Here is a 27,135-nt window from a genome sequence, read left to right as displayed (position 1 = left end):
ACTGGAGTGGGGCATATCACAGGGCATCCAAGTTTGCCAATTGGCCTGACCCCAAAACAAGGTTAATTTTCTCATATCTTTGTGACTGGAGGTAGTTTTACAACCTGGAACAAGTTAAGCCTGTACCCTCCCTGGGAGACTGGGAGGCATTATCTTCCTTGATGATGACTTTTCAAAGGAATGGTTCTCAGGTCCTTGAGAAAGACAGTGCCGGGTTACAAAACTGGCAAGAGGCTTTTAAAAAGATTTACACCTAAAGGAACAGAGAGAAAATGTACAATTACAAGTTTTCTAAAGTAAGCGCTCTAAAACAAGGGAGGTCAGGGGCCTGAGTCCAGAAGAAGCTGATCTAAAGTTTAGTCAAACTGAGGAAAATGGTAAGGCTGTTTTGGTCAGCATTTTACATGATTTTACCCATTTAATCATTATGACAACTATGTCTCATAGTTGTTATTTTACACAATTTTACCTATTTTACATGATTTTATTCATTTAATCATAACAACTATATCTTTAGTTGTTATTCTACATGATTTTACCGATTTAATCATTATAACAACTATATCTCATAGTTGTTATTTTACACGATTTTACCCAGTCATTTTAACGACTATAGTTGTTATCAGTTATTATTAATCAGTGGTAGTAGTATCTCCATGGTAGAGAGCATGGAGTTAGTGAGGCTTAGTGAGTCCACCAGCAACTTACCTAACCTTTTAAGCCTCACTTTGATCACATTGTAACTAAATGGCTTCTTCCTGCCCACTGCACAAACAAAATCAACTCACTAAGACCATGGCATTACAGTAAAGGAAGAGTTTAAGTGATGTGATGCCAGCCACGCTATGTGGGAGAAGGAGTTATTATTCTAATCAATTTTCCTGAAAACTCAGGGATCAGGGTTTTTAAGGATAATTTGGTGGCTAGGGGGTCAGAAAGTCGGGAGTGCTGATTGGACAAGTCAAAGATGAGCTCATAGGGAGTCAAAGCTCTCTTCTTGCCCTGAGTCAGTTCCTGAATGGGGGTCATAAGACCAGACGAGGCAGTTTATAGATCTGGGTGGTGTCAGCTGGTGCATTGGAATGTAGACTTTGCAAAATATCTCAAACACTAATCTCAGGTTTTACAACAGTGACTCCTAAACTATAATTTCTAGTCTTGTGGCTAATTTGTTAGTACTGCAAAGGCAGTCTAGTCCCCAGGCAAGAAGAGGATTGGTGTGGGAAAGGACTGTTATTGTATGTTTCAAAGTTAAACTATAAACTAAGTTGCTCCCAAAGTTAGTTCACCCTACACCCAGGAATGAACAAAGACAGCTTGGAGGTTAAAAGCAAGACCAAGTTGGTTAGGTCAGACCTCTTTCACTGTAATAATTTTATCAGTTATAATATTTGCAAAGGTGGTTTTAATACATGATGTGAGATTGAAAAGGCCTACCTAATAGGGCTATTGTGAGGAATAATGAGGTTTTGAATAGTAAACACTTTGTATATAATCAGTTTTCAGTCAATGGCAGATAATATTGTCATCGTAGGACCTTGTACTGCATTTAAATCTGCTGTCTTAACAGCGCTGCTAAACATGCAGTGATCAGAGAACCCAGGAGGCAACTGGTCACCTTCCTTTATCACTCTTGCCCATCCTCACTTTAGATGGGCCAGGGGCTCAATTGCTGGTCCTCTCCCACCATTTTTCTCAGGTTATATAGAACACATTCTCCTATATTGATAAGTAAGCCAGGGTTATCAAGGTAGGACCCCCGGTGATTAATGCTTCAAATCTCAGTTTGTAAACTGAGTAAGTAAATAAGTTTTTATAAGGTACAAAAGTGGTATATTACCATACTCATTAGGGATGTTTTCACATAGATTTTTAATGGTAAAGAAAAGACATTAGATCCAGTCAACAGTTTACCCTTCCACCTCCTCCCCTTGACTGCCCCCCAGAATAGGTTTGAAAGTTATGGATAGGGAATTTTAAACTATCCACATGACACTCAGTCAGCAAATACTTGGTTCTTGTTCTGAAAGTGGATACGTATTCTTGTGAATCCATGTTTCCAGTAAGCTGTGCCATATGCCCATAACTGTGCACCAATCAGAGATGTGTTCGCTGTCTAAATGTCATGTGTGTGCTCAGAAGCAAAGCCAAAGGGTTATGTCCAAACATTTCGAAAATGAATTACAGAATGAAAATAAGAAGAGTAAGCTGGATTTTTGAAGCAACCTTTGTTGTTTGCTTGGAAATAATATATTATTGTCTCCTTGCTGTCCTCTTTACCCAGCCCTCCACCCCACCCCTTGCATGTACACTGAATCAGAGGGGAATAAAACAGCAAACCTGCTTCTCACAGTAGAATGAGGACTCACAGGCAGCTGCTGTTGTGTGACAGAGGAGGATCGCTAAGTGTAAATTGCTCATTGTTACTGATGCATGCAAAATAGAGCCTCTTTGGTTCTGGAGATTGAAATTTGAGAAAGAAAATAAGAAGATGAGGCAGTACAGCTATGTTGACAACACTAATAAGAAGCTCTACCAATGTTGCGAGTCTTTCTGTCAGCGTTTTTAATTAAACCATAAACATTAACTGGATTACCCTTCTGTCTTAATTTCCCATTTACAACATAAGAACCATATTATTTGCTTCCTCTCTATTCAAAGGAATCATCTCAAATTGCTTTTGTGGATAAAATATTGTGATCTCCTTGAAGGAAAAACAGTAAGTTGATACAGTTGATCATGTTTTCTTGAGTACCTGGCACTGAGGGTTGCATTGTGGAATCTATTCTATTGCACAAAGAAATTAAAACACTACTCTGTATTCTTCTAGGGAAATATAGAACGTTATGTGGAACTTTAAGATTAATTGTTTGGCCAAACTGATAGTTTGATTCAGTCAACAGCTAACTTAACTAATGCATTATAGAAGGTTGAATGGTCTTTCCCTCAAAAAAGAAAAAAATATGTTCATGTACTAATTTTGAGAACCTGTGAATGTGACCTATTTGGAAAATTCTATCTTTGCAGATGGAATTAAGTTAAGGATCTCAAAATGAGATCTTCCTAGATTATCTGGGTGGGTCATAAATCTTAGAAGGAGAAGACAGAGAAAGCCATGTGAAGACTGAGGCAGAGATGAGAGTTATGCAGCCATGGGGAATGTCTACAGCCACTAGAAGCTGGTAAAAGCAAGGAGGGTGTTCCCCAAGAGCTTTTGAAGGGAGTATGCCTCTGTCAACACCTTGATTGTGGACCGCTGGACTCCAGAACTCTGAGAGAATAAACTCCTGTTTATTAATCCACCAAGTTTGCGATAATTTTTATGACAGCCCTAGGAAACTAATACTTGCATGTTTTATTAGACAAATAGCACTGATTGAACCCCCACTTCATACCAGGCTTTGTAGTAGATGTTTTTTAGAAGTTATCCCCTATAGCAACTTCATTGGGTAAGGCATCTTATACCCATTTTTTCAGATCATAAAAACTAATCCACATAGAGATTTAGTAACTTGCTAAGATTCTCATAGATTAAAAGAGCTGAGACTTCCACTTTTATTTCCAATATATAAAGAGCTTAGAAGTCATCACTCTTTTGAAGTCATCACTTAGAAGTCTTTGTTACAACAAGAAAAAATCTGGACAAACCAAAATTCAATGACTTTTCTTCTACCCATCAGAAAACTGAAGTCATAGGTTAACATATCACTTTCAAATCTATAGCAACACTATAGACACATGCACATGCATGTTTATTGCGGCACTATTCACAATAGCAAAGACTTGGAACCAACCCAAATGTCCATCAATAATAGACTGGATGAAGAAAATGTGGTACATATACACCATGGAATAGTATGCCCCCATAAAAAAGGATGAGTTCATGTCCTTTGCAGGGACATGAATGAGCTGGAAACCATCATTCTCAGCAAACTATCACAAGGACAGAAAACCAAACACCACATGTTTTCACTCATAAGTGGGAGTTGAATAATGAGAACACATGGACACGGGGAGGGGAACATCACACACTGGGGCCTGTTGGGGGGTGGGGAGCTGGGGAAGGAGTAGCGTTAGGAGAAATACCTAATGTAGATGACCGGTTGATGGTTGCAGCAAACCAACATGGCACATGTATACCTATGCAACAAACCTGCACATTGTGCACATGTACCCTAGAACTTAAAGTATAATTTAAATAAATAAATAACAAAAAGTTATAATCCTTCCAAAAACAAGTCTGTAGCAACAGACTCCTTCAGAGAGATACAGTACAGAAAGAATTGCTTACTTGGAGCAGAAGATGCTAGACACCATAAGTTAGTAAGAACATTTAAATGAAGATGCTAGACACCGTAAGTTAGCAGGAACATTTAAATAGTAAATGTGACGAATTTCTGGAGGCTGAGGGCAGACCAGCATTAGAGCGAGTCACTCCTGGGGGCCCTGGTCATGGGATAGCCTCACATATTGTATGCTTTCCCTTTAAAAACAGTACCAGATTTTCATGGTTAGGCTCTGAGAAAATTCCCCTCATGGCTTTGGCAGGGGAAAGGAAAGAGAATGTGTCCCATACTTTGTGCCTAACAAAGGCCTAGTCCCCAGGGGAATAAATTTTCCTGAGGGCAGTTTTGAAACCTTATCCCAGCTTGGGAAATGGAATTCTGCCCCACTTGAGCGTATCTCACCTAAGGAAAAGAGAAAAACCCTAATTATCAGGGTATATGACATCCAGGAAATGGATTGAGAACACTGAAGTCAGGAATGGAAGTAGGAACAGTAGAGGAAAATCCTCTACCCCTTGAGGAGGGAGGGACAGAAACACCTGTGAAGGCCACAGCCCCAAGAAAAAGTCTCACTAAATGAGACTTACGTGGAAGTTTATAGAATGCCCCCCACCTCTGCTACACCCCACCATCACACCAGTAAGCCTCCAGTAGAGTAACATGTATTACAGCTGAAAGACCTGCAAGACACATCCTTGAAGACTTGTACCAGGAATATCCCCCAAGTCAAGAAAAAAGACAAAAAATAGAAACAAAAACAAAAACAAACCAAACACTAGAGGAATTGAAAGCCTCTGGTACTTATAGCTGCAACAGACATTAGACATGACCCAACTGCTAGCCAGATTAATAAAGGTAATCTCATACTAAAGGTATATTTACCTCAGTCCCTACTACCTGATATGATATACCTGGCTTTCAACAAAAAATTACAAGGCATGCAAAAACGTGAGGAAAAAACACAGTCTAAAGAGACAAGGCAATGGTGGGCGTGGTGGCTCATGACTGTAATGCCAGCACTTTGGTAGGCCAAGGTGGGCAGATCACTTGAGTCAGGAGTTTGAGACCAGCCTGGCCACATGGTAAAACACCATGTCTACTAAAAATACAGAGAAAAAAAAAATGAGTTGGGCGTGATGGCACATGCCTGTAATCCCAGCTACTCCAGAGGCCAAGGCAGGACAATCACTTGAACCAGGGGGATGGAAGTTGCAGTGGCACGATCAGTGGCCTGGGCAACAGAGTGAGACTCCACCTCAAAAAAATAAAGAAATAAATAAAGAGACAAAGCAGTCATCAGAACCGGACTAACATATGAAACAGATGTTGGAATTAACAGACAGGAAACTTAAAATGACTACAATTACCATGTTAAAGGCTCTGATGAAAAAAAATAGACAACATAAAAGACCAAAGGGGTAAATAGGATTAAAAGCAAAATAAAACCAAAAAACTTAGGCTTGTCCTATTCAAGCTACAGTATAACATATCAAGACAAAGATAAAAATCTTGTAGAAAACCAGAGGGGGATAGAAATCAACTATAGAAGAACATCCGTAAGAATTACAGAAGACTTTTCACCAGAAACTATGCATTCAAGAAGAGAATGGAGAGAAATCTTTGAAGTATTCAAAGAAAAATATTCCAACCTGTAATTCTATGTCTGGCTAACATGTTTCAGTGTGACACATGTTAGCATGTGACAGAGAAATAAAGACTAAACTTGTATGTACACAAAGAAGCAACATAAAAAAAGGCGTAAATGAAGGTAAAGTTAAATATTTTCTTTTTCTCACCTTTTTTTTTTTTTTTTTTTTTTTTTTGAGACACCCTTGCTCTGTCGCCCAGGCTGGAGTGCAGTGGTGTGATCTTGTCTCACTGCAACCTCCACCTCCTGGGTTCAAGCAATTCTCCTGCCTCAGCCTCCCTGGTAGCTGGGATTACAGATGTGCGCCACCACACCCAGCTAATTTTTGTATTTTAGTAGAGATGGGGTTTCACCATGTTGGCCAGGTTGGTCTCAGACTTCTAACCTCAAGCAATCCACTTAATTAATCTAAAATATAACTTTGTTTAAAGCCATAGTAGTAGCAATGTATTGGGTGAACTAAATGACAGCAATGCTGCAAGGGAAGGGAGGAATTAGGAAGTCTTTGTTATTAGGTACCTGCACTTGTAATAAACGAGTACAGAGTTATTTGAGGGTAGATTTAGATCATCTAAAAATATGTATTGTTGATCTATGGCAACTCCTTAAAAAGTTATAAAAATCAGCATAAATTATACACCAACAGAGGAGACAAAATAGAATCATATAAAATGCTCAGGTAAATCACTAGAAGGCAGTAAAAGAGAAGGAAAATACACAACAAATGCAATGAGTAGAAAACAAGTGCAAAGATTATAGATTTTGATCTGAATATAGGAAAAATCAATTTAAATGTGGATAGTATAAACATGCTACGTAAAGGTAGAGACTGGCAGATTGCACTAAAAAATTAGACCACAATATGCTGTCTCCAAAAAAACCCACTTCAAATTTAGACTCTGAGAAATGCTACATGACAGAAGTATTGCAGTAGAGACAGTAGTACTCTAGGCCCAGTTCTCTCCCTAAATTGATATAAATTACCAGTCACCTTTCTGGGACTTGTTTTCTTATTTGTTCCACGTTGTTAGGGTTTTTGTTTGTTTGTTTGTTTTTGAGATGGAGTCTCTCTCTTTCACCCAGCTAGAGTGCAGCGGTGCAATCTCAGCTCACTGCAACCGCCGCCTCCCGGATTCAAGCAATTCTCCTGCCTCAGCCTCCCGAGTAGCTGGGACTACAGGTGCCCGCCACCATGCCCAGCTAATTTTTGTATTTTTAGTAGAGACAGGGTTTCACCATGTTGGCCAGGATGCTCTTGATCTCTTGACCTCATGATCCACTGCCTTGGCCTCCCAAAGTGCTGGGATTAAAAGCATGAGCCCCTGCACCCGGTCATGAGTTTTTATGTAAAATTTTTTCTGAGGAATTTAAACCTGATTTGGTGTGAGGCAGGCTCCAAATCTTCATAATTTTTCGTATCCATGTTATCCCATCGTACCTCACACCCCCCAAGTGATTTCTGCCAATATTCTTATGAGGTAAGTCTGCCAAATTCTAGGTTAATTATTTTAAGGTGAGCATTTTTCTAGTAATCTACGAATTAAACAACAAATTAAGACCTGGATGCAAACTAAACAAATAGCTTGACTAAATTACACACTAGATAAAGTGAATTTTTTTTAATGGGAGTTATCTTAATGCAGTATAGTTCTGCAATGCAAGCCACAGAGCTTGGTAAATATTCAACTTAGACAACTAAAACGTGGGAGATCAGAAAAAAGTCAATGCCTTACTTTGATCTGACGTGATTCTTATAATAGGTATTATCTTATATTGATCACTGGAAAGAAAATATACTTAGTTTTTAAAAGAATAAAATATCTAAATGAAATTATCCTAAAAATATCATTGTCATTTCTTTTTTCTTTCTCTTTTTCTTTTTCTTTTTTTTTTTTTTCTGAGACAGAGTCTCGCTCTGTCGCCCAGGCTGGAGTGCAGTGGTGCGATCTCAGCTCACTGCAAGCTCTGCCTCCCAGGTTCATGCCATTCTCCTTCTTCAACCTCCTGAGTAGGTGGGACTACAGGTGCCCACCACCACGCCTGGCTAATTGTCTGTATTTTTAGTAGAGATGGGGTTTCACCATGCTAGCCAAGATGGTCTCGATCTCCTGACCTTGTGATCTGCCCGCCTCGGCCTCCCAAACTGCTGGGACATTGCCATTTCTTAGATTAACTTACATAAATTCACTTGATAGTAATGGTGAAGGCAGTGTACCAAAATTTTGTTAAAATTGTAATAAAAAATTGAGGTTGATATTTATTTGGTACCATCAATCAGTACAAGACCAATCATTTACTCCAAAATGCACAAGACTCTAAACTTCTGGGGAAGCAAGTTCAGCTTCTAGTATGTACTTTGTTTATAAATGCTTCTATGAAATCAAGCTATAATGGTCAATAGGTTAAAGGTTTATATATTAGATTTTTAAGTTACGCAAATTACTAACAAACTGCAAATTTAAACAAATGGGCAAATTGAAAACATTTTCTTTAGCAACCAAGAAAAAATGGTAAGAACCCTAACGGTGAGAATGAGAGGTTTTATTGAATAATTTCTGCATTACGTTTTTTGTTCTAAGCTACAGCAGAACAATTAGCCTAGAAAGTACATGACGGATAAACATAATGAAACTTGAAATTTCGAGTACAATAAAAATCTGTCATTGAAAGTTATAGTTATTTATCAGCTTCGAAAGGATTAGCTTAGAAGATCTTGGACTTTCTTTGACAGTCTGGAGATGAAAACTATAAAGCTTTCTGAAACTTTGAAACTTTAGATTTAGAAGTACCTTAATTGTGAATATGAAATGGGAGAATTTTTCAATTTGGGATTCAGTGCTCATAAACACAGCGGAGACCAAAGGGGTTTTCTGAAACTTGGCAACTTTTTTAGTGTTACCTCACACTATTTCCCTGTATCTAGGCTGAACTGGATGACTTGTCAATCCCATGAAAAATTTTTCCTTTGATGTAAGTGATGGAGAATGCTTTTCTCTAGGTAAGGATCTCATCTCTCAGTCTGACGGAAACCAACCTATTCTTCATGGCCAGCTGAAATACCTTTTCTGATCACCAGATCCAGGAATGATGTATTTGTTCTCAAGATTTTCATAGTTATTTCTACCACTTATGTGGAAACTTTTAACTGTAGTTATTTATGGGAATATTTTACTTCCCTCTTGTGATTGTAGGTATGTAAGTATCATGGTGCTTCCTGAAACATAATACATATTCAAAGGATATTAATAAATGAGTTGAGCAATTTCCATGTTTAGCGAATGGCTGGTTAGTTACATGGCTGATCCAGTAACTTCTACTGTCTCAACAGTCCTGTGATATCATTGGGCCACAGTCAAAATGACTGGAGAGAGCTTGCAAAAGTTTAGTTCTGTAGATACCTGTAGACAAGTAGCACAGAGTGCCTCAGACCAATGGATTTAAAATTGATGAAGTGCTGTCTGAACCATTAATGTTTAAAATTTGACTTTTAAATAACATTGTATAAAAGGAATAATATTGTAAACACATAGAGATACTAACTAATGCTACCTGGTTGTTGGACAGACTCATGTTTTACATATTGAAGGCTGGTTGTAGACATAAAGCATCCAATGAAGGAAATGATTTGGATTTTATGGATTCGACTGTGGGACTCTCTAGTCTTTGCATTTCAAGACTGCAAATTCAATAAAATGTAGAAAATGAAAGGTTGTGAAAGAAAAGAGAAATTATTTTCATCAAGAGAAGAAGATGAAAACATAGGCTTGGTCATGTCAATCTGATATTTGACAGCTCAGACCTTTTTAGAAATAGTGTTTTAAAGTCTTTTATCAGGAATTGACCATCACCACCACTTCTCAAGTGAATGCCCTGATGCTACTAAGGTTACTTGAAAAGGACATTATTCTTGTAGCTTCTGCTCCTTGGAATTTCACTGAGAGTAGGATTTAAGAAAGTTAATTACATTGTCAAACTGAAAGGCCCTGTTAATATGCTGACTCTTGGGAGCGACATTACCTTGCTTTGTCCCCTCCTGTCATTATGTCTTTTACTGACATGATATGGTGGAGTCATTTTAATTATGTAGCCTAACACTAAGAAAATGGAGATAGGTAATGTCCTCATTGTTCCCCTTTTAGGTAACAACTTTTTAAATTCATTGACAAGGGTCATTTCCTTTAGCTTTGCCTGAGTGGGAAGAGACATATTTGCTGAGCTGATTTTCTCACCAGCAGAGAGAAGGCAACAGTCAAGCTTTCTGAGCTATGAAATGGAGGAGGGGTCCTTTCAGATGCCTAGTGCAGCTTGCTTAAAATTGACCGCAGCAACACCACGAAAACTAGCAGAGGGTACATCTTTTTATTTCTGTTGAAGGGGAGAAAAAAATATATAATTTATTTTCTTAACCCTTGTAAGTTCTTAGCTGGGACACCTTTGGAAGAAAAGACGTAGTCACAGAAAGAAAAAGGTATTCAAATATATTAACATTCATATGGACAAAGGAGCCATACCCAAAGTGTGAGACTCAAAGCAGGGGTCAGGGCCAGGTATGGTGGCTCACGCCTATAATCCCAGCATTTTGGGAGGCTGAGGTGGGCAGATCACTTGAGGTCTGGAGTTCAAGACCAGCCTGGCCAACACGGTGAAACCCCATCTCTACCAAAAATACAAATATTAGTTGAGCATGGTGGTGCACACCTGTAATCCTAGCTACTGGGGAGGCTGAGGCACAAGAATTGCTTGAACCCAGGAGGTGGAGGTTGTAGTGAGCCGGGATCACGCCACTGCACTCCAACCTGGGCAACAGAGTGGGACTCCGTCTCGAAAAAAAAAAAAAAAAAAAAAAAACTGGAGGGGTCAGATGATTGACATTTTTATACCAGCCTGAGGTTACAGAAAGAGGAGGGGCTTCGGGCTTCCGGAAGGAGGTGGCATCACAGGTTACAGAAGAGTGAGAGAGGACTGCATTGCAAGCAAAGGCTATCTTGTTATGCAGATGAAACCTCACAGGTAGCAGCCCAGCCATTAGAAAGAACAGATGGTAGCCAGTGGTCAAAGTTCCTCTGCTAGACCTTTAAAAGTCCCAGACTTTTAGTCTGCTTTTACTGTGAGTCGATCTTTCCTAGAGCTGGTTAAGGGGGACTCAGAGAGAGCCTAGGTGTTTATCACCAATGTAGATCTTCTCTACAGATGCAAATCTCCAGCACAAAAGGCAACTTTGCAAGACTATTCCTGTCTGCAGCCTTTCGGAATAGCCATCTCGAAACAGGCCAAAGAGGTATATTTGGGTGACATATTTTTGGTCCCCTTCACTGTATAACTGACCTGAGCGTCCTCATGAGCCCTATGTTCTTGACTCATGGAGTCAATAAGGGGGATAGAGAGTCAGAAAGGGGGATAATGAGAGATTTTGGAAATGGGAAATGTGGCTTAATCTTGCCTATTACGTATCACTGAACACTTCCTGGCTATTCTGCCAGTGTCTGGTGACTTACTGTCATCTGGGGAAAGTTTCTTCCCAGATCCACTTTCCCTCTGCCTTCCTTTTCTTGCACAGCTCTCTGGTGTAAAGGAGGTGGTTGTGTGCCGACGTGTCTTTGCGTGAGGGACCTTGGACCTTCCCCTGGCTTCTGGTCCCCATTTCGTCCTCTGGTCTCAGCGATCTTCACTGAGATGTCATGTCCTAGTGTGTATCTGCATGTTTCCCTCTGCCCTATTTGCATTCACTCTTCAATATTCCTGCATTGATATAGCTCACGGTCTGTTCTCTGGGTATAGTCAATGTAAGGTCTCTCTTCCTGTACACCACCCCATTACCACTGTTCTCTACAACTGGCTACAGATGTTACCGGACAGGGGCCCCAATCCAGACCCCAAGAAAGGGTTCTTGGATTTCACACAAAAAAGAATTCAGGCAAGACCACAGTGCAAAGCAAAAGCAAGTTTATTAAGAAAGATCAGCTTTATTAAGACAGAACAGCTACTCCATAGACAGAATAGGGCGTTCCCAAAAGTAAGGGGAGGAACGCATCCACCTTAGGTACAATACTAGCTTGTATGTGTGTGTGTGTATATACACCTACACATATATATACACACACACGTATATGTCATGCGCATCCATGTGAAGAGACCACCAAACAGGTTTTGTGTGAGAAATAAAGCTTTTTCATCACCTGGGTGCAGGCGGGCTGAGTCGGAAAAGAGAGTCAGCGAAGGGAGATAAGGGTGGGGCTGTTTTATAGGATTTAGGTAGGTAAAGGAAAATTACAGTCAAAGTGGAGTTGTTCTCTGGCAGGCAGGAGTGGGGGTCACAAGGTGCTCAGTGGGGGAGTTTTTGAGCCAGGATGAACCAGGAAAAGGAATTTCACAAGATAATATCATCGCTTAAGGCAAGGACCGGCCATTTTCACTTCTTTTGTGGTGGAATGTCATGGGTTAAGGCGAGGGAGGGCATTTGCACTTCTTTTGTGATTCTTCAGTTACTTCAGGCCATTTGGGCGTATCCGTGCAAGTCACAGGGGATGCGATGGCTTGGCTTGGGCTCAGAGGCCTGACAATATACATATAGATCATGTGTTCTGCTCCATGGGTTCGTGATACAGGATTAATTTTCTTCGTTACTATGTTTTGCAAGAATCGATATTATTATCTTTAAAGCAAAATTAGGAATGCTTCTGTTCTCAAGGTGTGGGGATATCAGGACACTCCTAAGTCTGGGTCTGTTTAGTAAATGTTATCAATCTGTTTTCTTAACAGTAAGCACCTAGAGGCTAGGAATACCTAACTCTGTGAGAACACAGCCCAACAAGTCCCAGCCTCATTTTTTCCTAGCCCTTACTCAAGATGGAGTCGCTGTGGTTCGAATGCCTCTGACAGCATCATCTAAAGGTCCCTCAATCCACACTGTGGAGAGCCCCCAGCAGACAATTTTTACTTTTTACTTGGTTTTCATTTCTAACACTCAAGGGGCCACAGGAACCTTCTGGATCTCTTTCATCTCCTCCAGCAAGCGTGGCCAGCATCCATGGCCTCTTTCCTGAGGCTGCTCTACTATAACGCCTGCCATTCCAGGAGGCCGTTTCCTCCCCTGCTGCCAGGAAGGAAGGGGCACGTGTGTCCTTCTGATTTTCAACCCCCAAGCCCCAACGGAAGAATAGGCACTGTCCATTAGAAGCAGTCAGTGGTACATTTTGTTGAATATTGCAAGCGCACGAACTTTTTTAAAAATGTAAAAACCAAAATCATTTTATTTCTTATCCTCACCCGGACAGATGAGCTCTCTGGGGAAACACTCTCCTGCAGCCATCTTTTAAAGGCTTTTCTCTGCTGGAGAGAAACTTTCTTTGTATTTCACTAGAGTTATGTATTCAGTTTAGTTAAAATAAAACACATAGAGTCTTGGTTAGAGGTCCAAAAAAATCTGTGTGTTGGTTGCACACGATTTATGAAAATCATCTCATTATGCAGATTTACCAGGCACGGGGCCATATTGACAGAGGGGAAAACCCATGTGGGAAGAAAAATGGTGACAACCTTTCTGATGAGAGGATCAAGCCTTCGAAGGAGCTTATCACTTCTTCCACCAGAGACATCTGCACGTTCTCCCTATTGACACTGTAGGTGCTGTGATTCCCAAATGAGACCCGTTGATTGGATCAGCAGGAAATTAGTGCATGGGCTGAGAAGACGTTAAGTTGAAAGTCACAAAACCACAAAGGGCCTGGTCTTCTGAATGTTAAGTAATGTGTAGCTGCATTTTTAGCTGAGAAGTTATGCTTTTGATCTATGGACTTTAATTTAATTTCTCTCTTGGCCTCTAGGGAGGAGAGCAAAATAAAGTATCCTGAAATGTAGCTTCATCCTTGGCATGTTACAAACGATCAGCCATTCCTTTCTGTGGGCTGAATGTGTCAGGAGAGATCATCACAGAGTAGAGTTCCGGATCCACTTGGGACTTTCTCCTGGTGTATTTAGGTTAGCGACATGAAAGCATATGTTGCTAAATGCTTTTGCCTTAACTGTTTAAATCCATGTGTATTACGTTGGAAATGTCAATCCACAGAGAAATTCTAATTCTTTGGTTCTACCACAAGCATCCAGACTGTGGACTGGTGCCATGACCAGGTGTTCATGCACAGCACCAGCACGCCCATCACTTCAGAGCCGTTTCCTTCAGATACACAAGCCCAGAAAGTCGTACCATGTTTCTTTCTTTCTTTTTTTTTAAATTATACTTTAAGTTCCAGGGTACATGTGCACAACATGCAGGTTTGTTACACAGGCATACATGTGCCATGTTGGTTTGCTGCACCCATCAACTCGTCATTTACATTAGGTGTTTCTCCTAATGCTATCCCTCCCCCAGCCCCACACCTGCCGACAGGCCCTGGTATGTGATGTTCCCCTCCCTGTGTCTGTGTGTTCTCATTGTTCAACTCCCACCTATGAGTGAGAACATGCGGTGTTTGGTTTTCTGTCCTTGCGACAGTTTGCTGAGAATGATGGTTTCCAGCTTCATCCATGTTTTTTAAGTCGTCTTTCTAGATACTACCCCAAATACCATCTCGACTTAATGCTTTGTTATTGAACTTTCATCTGACCCATTTCTTCTGCTTTCTAGTTTGTCCTTCATTGTTGACTCTCCTTCCAACAATTTACGGTGTGACTTCTAATATGCCCATTCAAGTATAACAGTGAGAGAAGTGTTCACTTCCAATTTCTGGGTTTACAGTCGTGTGTCAGTTTATCTCCAGGGTGCCAGTTGATGCCACCAGTTTTCAACTCACTAATGGCTAGGAAACTCTGAATGGCACCTGCTATTGGAGCTCTAACCTCCAAGGCTATGGGGCAGTTTCATAATTCAGATCACTGTAGACTCCTTCACCACGGGGACCCAAAGCACCTTCTATCTTCCTTTTGCTGTTTATCTGAGATCTGCCAGATTCTCTTCTCTTCCTACATTCTGTCAACCTGAAATAAATGAAAGAGGCAGAATCCAGGTTAAAAGTGTTTATTCATGTGCAAAGCTGAGAATGGTCATCTAGGTAACCCAGATTCCGAAGGAATGGGGTCAGTGCTCCCAAGCCAAAAAGTTAAGGTGTTGCTTATACAGGCAGAAACAAAGAAATTCAACAGGATTATAATATCTTCCATACAAGACTCGTTTATGAGTTACAGCAATTTGATTAGTTACAGCTTGTTTTCTTCCCTTTTCCAATTTAGAATAGTATATTTAATGTTCCAGACTGTGTAATAGTCATGAGGTCTTTGTGTAAAAGAAGTAAAAGGCGGGCGGATCACGAGGTCAGGAGATCGAGACCATCCTGGCTAACTCAGTAAAACCCCGTCTCTACTAAAAAATACAAAAAAAAAAAATTAGCCGGGCGAGGTGGCAGCGCCTGTAGTCCCAGCTACTCGGGAGGCTGAGGCAGGAGAATGGCAGGAACCCGGGAGGCGGAGCTTGCAGTGAGCTGAGATCCGGCCACTCACTCCAGCCTGGGCGACAGAGCGAGACTCCGCCTCAAAAACAAAAAAAGAAAAAGAAAAAGAAGTAGAAGGAAGTTTTTTGTTTGTTTGTTTTTTTGAGACAGAGTCTCGCTCTGTCGCCCAGGCTGGAGGGCAGTGGCGGGATCTCAGCTCACTGCAAGCTCCGCCTCCCGGGTTCCGGCCATTCTCCCGCCTCAGCCTCCCGAGTAGCTGGGACTACAGGCGCCGCCACCTCGCCCGGCTAGTTTTTTTTTTTGTATTTTTTTAGTAGAGACGGGGTTTTACTGAGTTAGCCAGGATGGTCTCGATCTCCTGACCTCGTGATCCGCCGGTCTCAGCCTCCTAAAGTGCTGGGATTACAGGCTTGAGCCACCGCGCCTGGCCAAAGGGAAGTTAATCTAGAATGAAGATCAACAGTGAAGAGGCAAGGGGTCGTCTTTGGTGCCCTTTAATCCTTTACTACATTTTGCAAAACAATGTAAGCAAAGAAAGGGTTAGTCTATGATCAGAGAAATAAAGGTTACAGCTGCCTAGGTTACAGCTGTCTGTCATATGACTCAGGTCCCATAATCACATTTCTTTTTTTTTTTTTTGGAGGCAGAGTCTTGCTCTGTTGCCCAGGCTGGAGTGCAATGGTACAATCTCGGCTCACTGTAACCCCTGCCTCTCAAGTTCAAGCAATTCTCCTGCCTCAGCCTACTGAGTAGGTGGGATTACAAGCATATGCGACCATGCCCAGCTAATTTTTGTATTTTTAGTAGAGATGGGGTTTCACCATGTTGACCAGGCAGGTCTCTACCTCCTGGCCTCAAGTGATTGGCCCGCCTCAGCCCCCCAAAGTGCTGGGTTTACAGATGTGAGCCACTGCACGTGGCCACATTCCATTAAGGCTGAAAAAAATTTACAGTTTCAACAGCTTTGATTTTGAATTATTTATTTTTATAATTCTCAAACACAGAAGCCCCACTGAGTCACTCAGAGTTGATTTACACTCCTCAGGTGATCTAAATCCTTCCAGCAGTGGCAACCTTACCCAGGAGCTTGTTAAACAGCAGAATCTCAGGCTCCCAACCCAGGTTTACTGAATCAGAATCTGCATCTGAACAAGATTTTAACAATGTCATTTATATGCACATTGAAATGTGAGAAGTTCATGTCTAGGTAATGTTCTGGCATCTCCATTTTTTTTTTTTTTTTTTTAAGAGGAGAGAAAACAAAGTTTTATCTCAGTTGCTGAATCTTTGCTATATATAGAAACTCTTTTACCGGCTCAGTCTCTTTTTAGAAATTTTTTTTTAGATTTTTGGCCTTACTTGGTCTTTTTTGAAGGACAGTTTCTGTTGTTATTGTTTTTGGTTTTGTTTGTCTTTTGTTGCCATATAAAGCCGGGACGGATCTTTGCAAACAGGTCACATCTTTGTATATTTGAGATGTAGATGCAGAAAAGGCAGAATTTGCCTAACATTATTTCCACTTCAAGACTTTTAAATGTCCTCATTCTTTTAACAATTTGCTTACTTCCCCTCCCACTGAACAGCCTCCAGGGCCTTTGCCAGACACACTTTAAAACCACCTGCTGCCCCTGTGAGCATGTGCCCACACAGTTGGGTGTTGCAGGTACCAGCTGCAGAGCCTTAATCACAGGTGCTTTCCACCCTCACCCGGGCCCTCAGGACCTCTCAGCAAACCTTTCACTAATTCCTTGCCAGCAGCCTCTCTCATTTCTTATAGTAGCACTTCTAACTTCTCACTACTTCCTTCAAATTTCAAGTTGCATCCTCAGCTGCCTCAAAAGATTGTCAGACCTCCTGGTTCATAGGAAAAATAAGGAATAGACATGTACTCATACCACACTTTTAAACTGATGTCACTTGCTAGTCAAATTCTTTCTTTCCATCTCAGAAAAAGGGCTTTGACTCTGTTTCTGCCTAAATCAAATTCCTTACACCGTTGACTCCTGAACAACGGGGAGTTTAGGGGCACCAACCCCCTTGCAGTCAAAAACCCATCTGTAACTTTCGACTTCCCCAAAAAGTTAATTATTGATGACCTATTGTTGACCAAAAGCTTCACTAGTAACATAAATAGTTGATGAACATATATTTTGTATGTTACATATATTATGCTCTATTATTATATATCCAAGAATAAGAGAGCATTCAACATTCTTGAGGTGGTAATGAAGGACCACTGTGTTTTTACAATAATGTGTTCTAATAATAAAGTAAGCTAGAGAAAAGAAAATAGTGTTAAGAAAATCGAAAGAGAGAAGGCTGGGTGCAGTGGCTCACACCTGTAATCCCAGCACTTTGGGAGGCTGAGATGGGCGGATCACTTGAGGTCAGGAGTTTGAGACCAGCCTGGCCAAAACCCCATCTCTACTAAAAATACAAAAAATAGCTGGGCATGGTGGCGTGTGCCTGTAATCCCAACTACTCAGGAGGCTGAGACAGGAGAATTGCTTGATCCCAGCAAATGTGGGTTGCAGTGAGCCAAGATTATACCACTGCACTCCAGCCTGATCAACAGAGCAAGACTCCGTCTCAAAACAAAACAAAACAAAACAAAAAAACATAAGAAAGAGAAAGTGCATTTCCTATGCATTAAGTAGGAGTGGATCATCATAAAGGTCTTCATTATTATTTTCGGGTCGAGTAGGCTGAGGAGGAGGACGAAGAGGAGGGGTTGGTCTTGCTGTCTTTCGTGGTAGAGGTGGAAGAAAATCCACATATAAGGGAACCCGTGTAGTTCAAACCTGTGTTGTTCAAGCGTCAGCTATACTCTGATTCTAATTCTGTCCTGTCTCATGAAGCACTTTCCTTTTTTATAATTCTCTTTCATCTGTAGTTTCAACATTTTCTATCCAAGTGTTCAGAGAAGTCTCTTGAGCTTCCAGACTAAATCAGGATCTGTTGTTTTAATCTTTCATTGTTCCCTCTAGTTTTCCATTACAGAACTTTTCACTTTATGTAACTGTTTGTAGGATTATTTATATATTTCTTGTTTACCAGATCGTGTGTGCCCTGTTCTTATCTAGGGAGCTTGATATAGACTTTTTTTTAAATATGAAAAAGACTTGAGGGCAAAGTACAGTAAAGCTCTTGAGGAGATGGTAGAAAATAAGGTGAAGAGGGATTTGCCTTGGACAGGAAAACAAACCTTTTCCTCAAAGTCTGACAGAAAACAGGAGAAAGGAGCTATAAAGACAGATAAATGTATACGTATCGATGGCGTTAATATTTGCTAACCTTCATTTTCTAATCGAAGTGAGAGACAAGGGAAGATTATAATTGAGGCCACTTAAAAATCAGATTGAGAATGATTGATCCAGTTTTACCACTGGGTTTTTTTTATTCTAACCTTCTAACTTTTAAGACTCAGAATACTATGTTCTATGTCTACCAAAGACAGAGGGAAGGGATTTACCAAAATAAATGAAAATATATGGCTGTAATAAGGTCTGTGCAAGAATGTTCATAGCATTTTTTTATAATAGCCATAAACTGGAAAAAATTCGAAGGTCTATATACAAATTGTAGTAGATTCATACAGTGGAAGTGACTCACCAACTTGGAACACGAATACAGGTAAGGACATGGACAACTATCGAAAGCAGTATGTTGAGCAAACGAAGCCAGACGCGGCCGGGAGTGGTGGCTCATGTCTGTCATCTCCGCACTTTGGGAGGCCGAGGTGGGTGGATCACAAGGTCAGGAGTTTGAGACCAGCCTGGCCAACACAGTGAAACCCCATCTCTACTAAAAATACAAAAAATTAGCTGGGCGTGGTGACGGACACCTGTAATCCCAGCTACTCGGGAGGCGGAGGCAGGAGAATCGCTTGAACCTGGAAGGCAGAGCTGTGGTGAGCCGAGATCACGCCAGTGCACTCCAGCCTGGGTGACAATGAGAGACTCCATCTCAAAACAAATAAATAAATGAAAAGAAGCCAGTTGCTAGCAAGTGCATACTGTGAGATTTCATTAGATAAAGGCAAAACTAAAACATGGTGATAGAAATCAGAATCCTAGTTTTTTCTGTCAGGGCATGGGGTAATCTTGGTGCAAACAGATCAGGAGGGCATTTAAGTTATTACCACAATGAAAATGTTTTATATCTTAATTGAGGTGGTGCATACATTTGTCAGAACTTTGCAAGTGTTAGACTAAAATTCTGTGCATATAATCTGTGCAAACCTGTATATATAAATTATCCCTCTGTCAAATAGGGCTATAAATTTTAGTGAAATTAAACTTCTGTAGATTGCTTTTGTTTTGAGCAACTTCATAGAAATGATTGCGAAATTTGAACCATGGTGAAAGATTGGAACAGTCACCGTAAAGAATGGGGGAGGAAGCTGAACATAAACTCAAGTTGCTGAGTGTTTCCTCTCTTTCCTTCTCTCTCAGTCTGTGTTGGGCACCTCATGTATGTGAGCCTGGAAGGGGCTGTTCTTAAGTCTGCCCTAGCACTTATCCCATTGAAATTGTTGGAACTAAGAATGCAATACCCTGAAGCAGCCTCAGAAGCAAACTTTTTCTCTGACCTTCTCCTGACCTGTTCCATTCTCCCCAGAGACTAGAATCCCTCTGCCCCAAGGCAAGTCATGGAAATCAGAACCCCTTCTCCTCAAAGCCAGCCATAAAACTGGTCACAAAGGAATTATCTGACCTACCTTGTTGGACTGTAGGTCATAAGACCCCCAGTCCAGAGAAAGCCCGGCCCCATACCCAGAAAAAGGAATGATGCTCAGAGAGGCCAAGAAGAATCTAGAGGGACAGGCATTGTCGGGCTTCCCCACTCAGTCTAGTAGCATTAGATCATACCCTTTTTGTCCAGTCATATTCCAGACTTTGTTGAATCGAAGCATAAAAATGGACAATTTTCCCTATATCTTTGAGTCTTCATCCGGAAGGCTTCCATATACACATTAAGTTTGTAGGCTTTTTCTCTCATTAATCTGCCTCTTGTCAATGAGTTTCAATGAACCTTCAGAGGGCAAAAGAGAAGCTTTTCCTTCATGCCTACATGCTCTATTTATCTGTTTCATTGCTTCAGATACTGTTCAAATAGGTTTCTTAGGGGTGACCCCTCCATTCTTTTTACCATGTCTCTCCACAGTGCCAGTACCCCCATTATTACTCAATGTATACGCATTACTGTGGAATGAACAAAAGGAGAGAACAAATTGGTGGAAAAGGAATGACTAAGCAGCAGTAAGAGAGGCTGGGGATGGCAACTGCAAGTTTATAATGGAGATCTAAGCATTATGTAAATTCTTCAGGATTTCATGCCCTAGTCTTGGATTAAAGGCAGGAGTCAGAATGGTTTAACTTTCTCCTCTATATACAGCTTGCCTTAGTAGGCGGTGAAATCCTTCTGGGTAGAAATGATGCTTCTGTTATGTTATTCCCTCGCAGTGCCCAGCAGATTATTAAACCAAATGAATCTGGTTTAATAATCAGGGGAGTGGCCGGGCCCGGTGGCTCACGCCTGTAATCCTAGCACTTTGGGAAGCCGAGACCAGCCTGACCAACATGATGAAACGCTGTCTCTACTAAAAATACAAAATTAGCTGGGCGTGGTGGCACATGCCTGTAATTCCAGCTACTTGGGAGACTGAGGCAGGAGACCTGAACCCAGGAGGCGGAGGTTGCAGTGAGCTGAGATTGTACCACTGCACTCCAGCCTGGCGACAGAGCGAGACTCCATCTCAAAAAATAAATAAATAAATAATCAGGTGAGTGGATCCCAGTAGTGCTTTGCTGGAGGCAGATACAGGAGTGGGAGGGCCCCTTCCTGAAGGTTTGGAAATGGGTCATGATGCTTTTTACAGTAATTAGGTTTTGATGCAAACTCAAAATCCTTAGTTAAGATAAAACACTTTATGGAATTCCATTATCCTTCCATCCAAGTCCTCTTCTAATAGTAAGGTTGGCACTTAGGGAAGTGCTCACATCACCAGAATATCATGATATCCATTGTATTGGCACAGCACTTTTTTTTGTTGTCATTATAAGCAATGACAAAATAAGTGTCTTTGTGTATGTGTGTGAGTATATATCTTTGTGCACATGTATTTATGAGTATACCAATAGGGCAAATGTTTTAAATAGTGCATGGGCTCAGTTATAATGTAAGTGATAACCATAAATTTATAAATATTATAAAATTATCCTGCAAAGAAACTAACAAGTGTATGAAAGCTCTTGTTCCCTATCTCTTCTTCAGAGTGGTATGTTACAAAATGTTTGTTTTCATGTTATCAATGTATTGAGTGAAAACTTGTATTCATATGTTTTAATTAGAATTTATTGAAGTATGAATGAGATTATTCATCATTTAATATGAATCATTTGTATTTAACTTTAACATGAACATCCTGTTTACATTTCTGCCTGCTTTGCTGGTCTCTTTGTCAATTTCTCAAAGTTTTTCCTTTATGTTCATCCATTCATTCACCAACCATTTATTGAATACTTATCATATGCCAAGCACTACTTTAGGCACTGAAGATACAGCCATAAGCAAGACAAATGAAATCACTGCTTTCATGAACTGTGTCTAAGTGGGCAATTAAAACAAATATACATAAAATCTAATGTCAATAAATATAAAATGTAACAGCAAAATGATGAGTACTGGGGAGACAAGATGAAAGAATACGCTTTCCATTTGCAGTTGATTGCAAAAATGTCTTCGCAGTGTAGTACTTTTTTTTTTTTTTTTTTGAGATGGAGTTTCACTCTTGTTGCCCAGGGTAGAGTGCAATGGCTCAATTTCGGCTCAGTGCAACCTCCGCCTCCTGGGTTCAAGCGATTCCCGTGCCTCAGCCTCCCAAGTAGCTGGGATTATAGGCATGCACCACCAAGCTCGGCTAATTTTTTTTGCATTTTTAGTAGAGACAGGGTTTCACCATCTTGGTCAGGCTGGTCTCGAACTCCTGACCTCAGGTGATCCACCCGCCAGGCCTCCCAAAGTGCTGGCATTACAGGCATGAGCCACCCCGCCCGGCCTATTTTTTTAAGACTATGCTTTTCAGAGCAGTTTTAGGTTCAGAGGAAAATGAAAGAAAGGTAGAGATTTCCTGTATACCTCTTCCTCCCACATACCTCCGTCTCTTCCATTAGCAACACCTCCCAACCAGAGTAGTACATTTGTTACAGTTCAGTGAGCCTACACTGACACATCATTATCACACAGGGTCCATAGTATACATTAGGGCTTATTGTTGGTGTTGTGCATTCTATGGGTTATAATGCCGAGAATCCACTCCTGGAATATCATATAGAGGTGTTTCAGTGCCCTAACAATCCTCTGTGCTCTACCTGTTCATCTCTTCCACCCCTGGCAACCAGTGATCTTTTTTACTGTCTCCATAGTTTTGCCTTTTCCAGAAAGTTGCATTGTTGGAGTTGTACAGTGTGCGGCCTTTTCAGGTTGAGTTCTTTCACTTAGTAATATGCACTTAAAGTTCTGCCGTGACTCCTCATGGCTTGGTAGTTCATTTCTTTTTGGCACGTAATGATGTTTTGTTGTCTGGGTGCACCAGTCATTTATTTATTTTTATTTTGTTTATAGTGCCTTTCTTTTTTTCTGTATAGAAATTTTTTAATTTACGTGAATTCATATTTATCAGCCATCTGTTTTATGGCTGCTAGGTGTTGTATCTTAATTAGAAAGCCTTAGTATTTTACTATTTATCCTTACTATTTTACTTTTAAAATTGTTTCCTTTTTTATACTGTACAGTTCATTTAAACCTTAATCTTTTGTTTTTGCTTTGGGGCACCTTTTGGAATTCTCTCAATTGACTTCTTACTCTTATTTCAAATAAAAGATTTTCCCAACTTGATGGAAGAGATGCTAACATTTTTTTTGTTGCTGTATGACTATATTGTGTTAGATTCTGTACTATTCACTTTCACATTCATAATTTCATTTTGAAAAAGTGAAAATTAGCCTGTGAAAACACAAACACACATGCACACACACACACATATCCAGATAATTATTCCCATAATATTGTAATATCTGAACCAATGCCATCCAAGAGTTTCTTAATGATATAAGAGTTCTGTATCTGCAGTGTCCAATAAGGTGGTCACTAGCCATATGTGGGTAATGAGCACTTGAAGTGTAGCTAGTGAAAATGAGGAACTAGCCAGGCGCAGTGGCTCTTGCCTGTAAACCCAACACTTTGGAAGGTTGAGGCAGGTGGATCACCTGAGGTCAGGAGTTCAAGACCAGCCTGGCCAACATAGTGAAACCACGTTTCTACTAAAAAAAAAAAAAAAAAAAAAAAAAAACAAAAATTAGCTGGGTGTGGTGGCACACACCTGTAATCCCAGCTAATCGGGAGGCTGAAGCATGAGAATCACTTAAACCCAAGAGGCAGAGGTTTGCAGTGAGCTGAGATCACGTCACTAAACTCCAGCCTGGGTGACAGAGGGAGACTCTGTATAAAAATTAAAAAAGAAAAGAAATAAATGAGGAACTAATTAGCTACATGTGGCTAGTGCCTAATATATGGAACAATACAGTTCTGGACCGTTCAGTGTTGAAAAAAAGAAAGTCTTTCCATCTTACAACCTAATTCACATTAAAGACATGAATAAGGAGACTTAACATATTTCCTTCTTTGTTTGTTTTCAGATGTTTTGAGCTTTATACCTATTAAGGGATAATTAATACACACTAACTTGGATAGCTGTGAAGTATAAAATTTTGATGCATTTTGACACAAGAGTATATCCCTAAAACCATAGCCATAATCAAAATAGTAGAAATTTTTATTCTCCCCAAAAGTTTCCTTGTGCCTTTCTGAAACCCATTTTTCTTCATTTTCCCTCACCCCACCCCATCCCTAGTCACCACTGCTCTGCTTCTTGTCAGGAACGAGACCTCCTTTCCCCCATCCACAGTCCAGTAAAGATCACGTGAGGAGACTGGATATCCCACAGCAACCTGGTGGTAATAACACCCCACTTCTCCACCCTGGAGTGCTGTCAGAGGAAGCCTAAGGGAGTATCAAGACTTCTGCCATCAAGCAGTGGTGACCAGGCCACCCCCGCTGCAGTGTCAAATTTCTACCCTCACTGGGTGGTCATGGAACAGCATTTCCCTCTTGTGGAGGAGTGGGTTCATCAAAAGCCAACTACAACAGAGGTTTAAATTAAATCCAGAATCACATAACAAAATACAAAGATGTCCAGCTTTCAATTTTAAAAAATATTCATCAGTCCAGGCTCAGTGGCTCACGCCTGTAGTCCCAGCACTTTGGGAGGCCAAGGTGGGTGTATTGTTTGAGGCCAAGAGTTTGAGAACAGCCTGGCCGACGTGGCGAAACCCCGTGTCTACTGAAAAAAAAAAAAAAAAAAAATTAGCCGAGCGTGGTGGCACATGCTTGTAGTCCCAGCTACTTGGCAGGCTGAGACACGAGAATCATTTGGGCCTGGGAGGTAGAGGTTGCAGTGAGACAAGATCACACCACTGCACTCCAGCCTGGGTGACAGAGTGAGACGCTGTATTAACAACAACAAATACTCATCATGCCAAGAACCAGGAAGACCTCAAACTAAATGGAAAAAATATATATATCAATAGTTGTCAAGATTGAGATGGCAGAGATAATAGATTAGTTTACAAAGATTTTTAAGTATCCATGACAAACGTGTCCAGCTTGCGGCCCAGGACGTCTTTGAATATGGCCCAAAAGCAGTTCGTAACTTTTTGTGTGATTCTTAAAAATCTCATCAGCTATCATTAGTGTTAGTATATTTTGTGTGTAATTCTTCTTCCAGGGTGGCCAGGGAAGCCAAAAAAGATTGGACACCCCTGATGTATGATAAAAATTATTTTATAATAATAGTAATATGCTTTAAGTATATTAAAAACTAGAAGGCCTCAGGATATAAATTGAAATTCTCAGCAAAGAAATAGAAGATATAAAAAAAATGGAAACTTTAGGACTGAAAAGGACAAAACAAAAAGAAAAACTCAGTGGATGGGCTCAATGACAAAATCGATAAGACGGAAGAAACCACTAAATCAGTGAAACAGAAGCTAGAACAACAGAAATTACCTCATCTGAACAGCAGAGAGACAACAGACTGGCGAAAAGGAACACGGCCTCTGGGATGGAGATCTTTTGTGGGTTTAACAAAAGATCTAACATTGGTGTCACTGGAGGTATGAAAGGATAGGAAAAAAATAATGGGGACTAAAAAAGTGCTTGAAGAACCTTTCCTAGCTGCCGCCAAGGTGCTCGGTCCATCCGCATCCGGCAGCGCCAGCCCCACACTCGCCCGCACCATGGCTTCCGTCTCCCAGCTCACCTGCATCTACCTGGCCCTCATTCCGCACGACGATGAGGTGACCGTCACAGAGAAGATCAATGCCCTCATTAAAGCAGCCGGCGTAAATGTCGAACCTTTTTGGCCTGGCTTGTTTGCAAAGGCCTGGCCAACGTCAACATTGGGAGCCTCCTCTGCAATGTAGGGGCCGGTGGTCCTGCTCCAGCAGCTGGCTCTGCACCAACAGGGGCTTCTGCCCGCTCCGCTGCTGCTGCTCCAGCTGAGGAGAAGAAAGTGGAAGCCAAGAAAGAAGAATCCGAGAAGTCTGATGATGACATGGGCTTTGGTCTTTTTGACCAAACCTCTTTTATAATGTGTTCAATAGAAAGCTGAACTTAAAAAAAAAAAAAAAGTACTTGAAGAAATGATGGCTTAAAAACATCACAAGCATAGCAAAGACATAAACCTTCAGTTGAAGAAGCTGAGAGAAGCCCAAACAGGATAAATAAACCCAACGAGATGCATACCAAGCCACTTAATAAACATCTGAAAACTGCCGACAACCACAAAACAAACATCTTGAAAGCAGTCAGGGAAAAATGACACCTTAACTAGAAGAGAAAAATGATTCAACCACAGCAGACTTCTCATGAGAAACCGTGGATACCAGAAGAAAGTGCCACACAATTTTCCCTTTCCTGCTGAAAGAAAGAATTGTCAATCCATAATCCTCTGCCCAGCAAACATTTTCCTGAGGCATAACGGGGAAATCAAAACATTCTCAGATGAAGGAAAACTAAGAGAATTTGTCACCAGCTGATGAACTCAATGACTAAAAGGAATTTTCTAAATAAAAGGGAAACGATAAGAAAAGGAACCTTGGAATATCAGAATAGAACAAAACGTGGTAAACAAACATGTAAGAAATACAATAGACTTGTCTTCTCTTGATTTTCTGAATTTTTTCTTTTCCCCCCTAAGACAAAGTCTTGCTCTGTTGCCCAGGCTGGAGTGCAGTGGCACGATCTCCACTCACTGCAACCTCTGTCTCCTGGATTCAAGTGATTCTCCTGCCTCAGCCTCCCGAGTAGCTGGGATTACAGGCATGTGCCCACTTCTTGACTAATTTTTGTATTTTTAGTAGAGATGGGGTTTCCCCATGTTGGTCAGGCTGGTCTCAAACTCCTGACCTCAAATGATGTGCCCACCTCGGCCTCCCAAAGTGCTGAGATGACAGGTGTGAGCCGCTGCACCCAGCCTTCTGAATTTGTTTCTGATTGTTTTGATTGTTGAAGAAAAAGTGTAGCAACGTCTGATGTGACTCTAAATGTACATAGAGGAATTAACTAAAAAATATTACAAACTGGAGAGAGTAAAGGAACAGGAGGAGACATAGGGCTCCAGACTTCACTTTACTCA

The 27,135-nt window shown here is 40.8% G+C and overlaps 1 protein-coding gene and 1 pseudogene across 3 annotated transcripts in view; both read left to right on the top strand.

Annotated features, from left to right (window-relative positions):
* RGS7 (regulator of G protein signaling 7) overlaps positions 1 to 27,135 on the top strand; it is a 568,234-nt gene that overhangs the window by 325,415 nt on the left and 215,684 nt on the right. The gene's annotated exons all lie outside the window — the stretch shown is intronic.
* LOC108583507 lies at positions 24,893 to 26,761 on the top strand (annotated as a pseudogene).

Source organism: Papio anubis, chromosome 1 (assembly GCF_008728515.1).
Source record: "Papio anubis isolate 15944 chromosome 1, Panubis1.0, whole genome shotgun sequence".
Lineage (NCBI taxonomy): Eukaryota > Metazoa > Chordata > Mammalia > Primates > Cercopithecidae > Papio > Papio anubis.
Note: the sequence above shows the minus strand (reverse complement) of the source record. Positions and strands in the feature narration are given on the sequence as shown.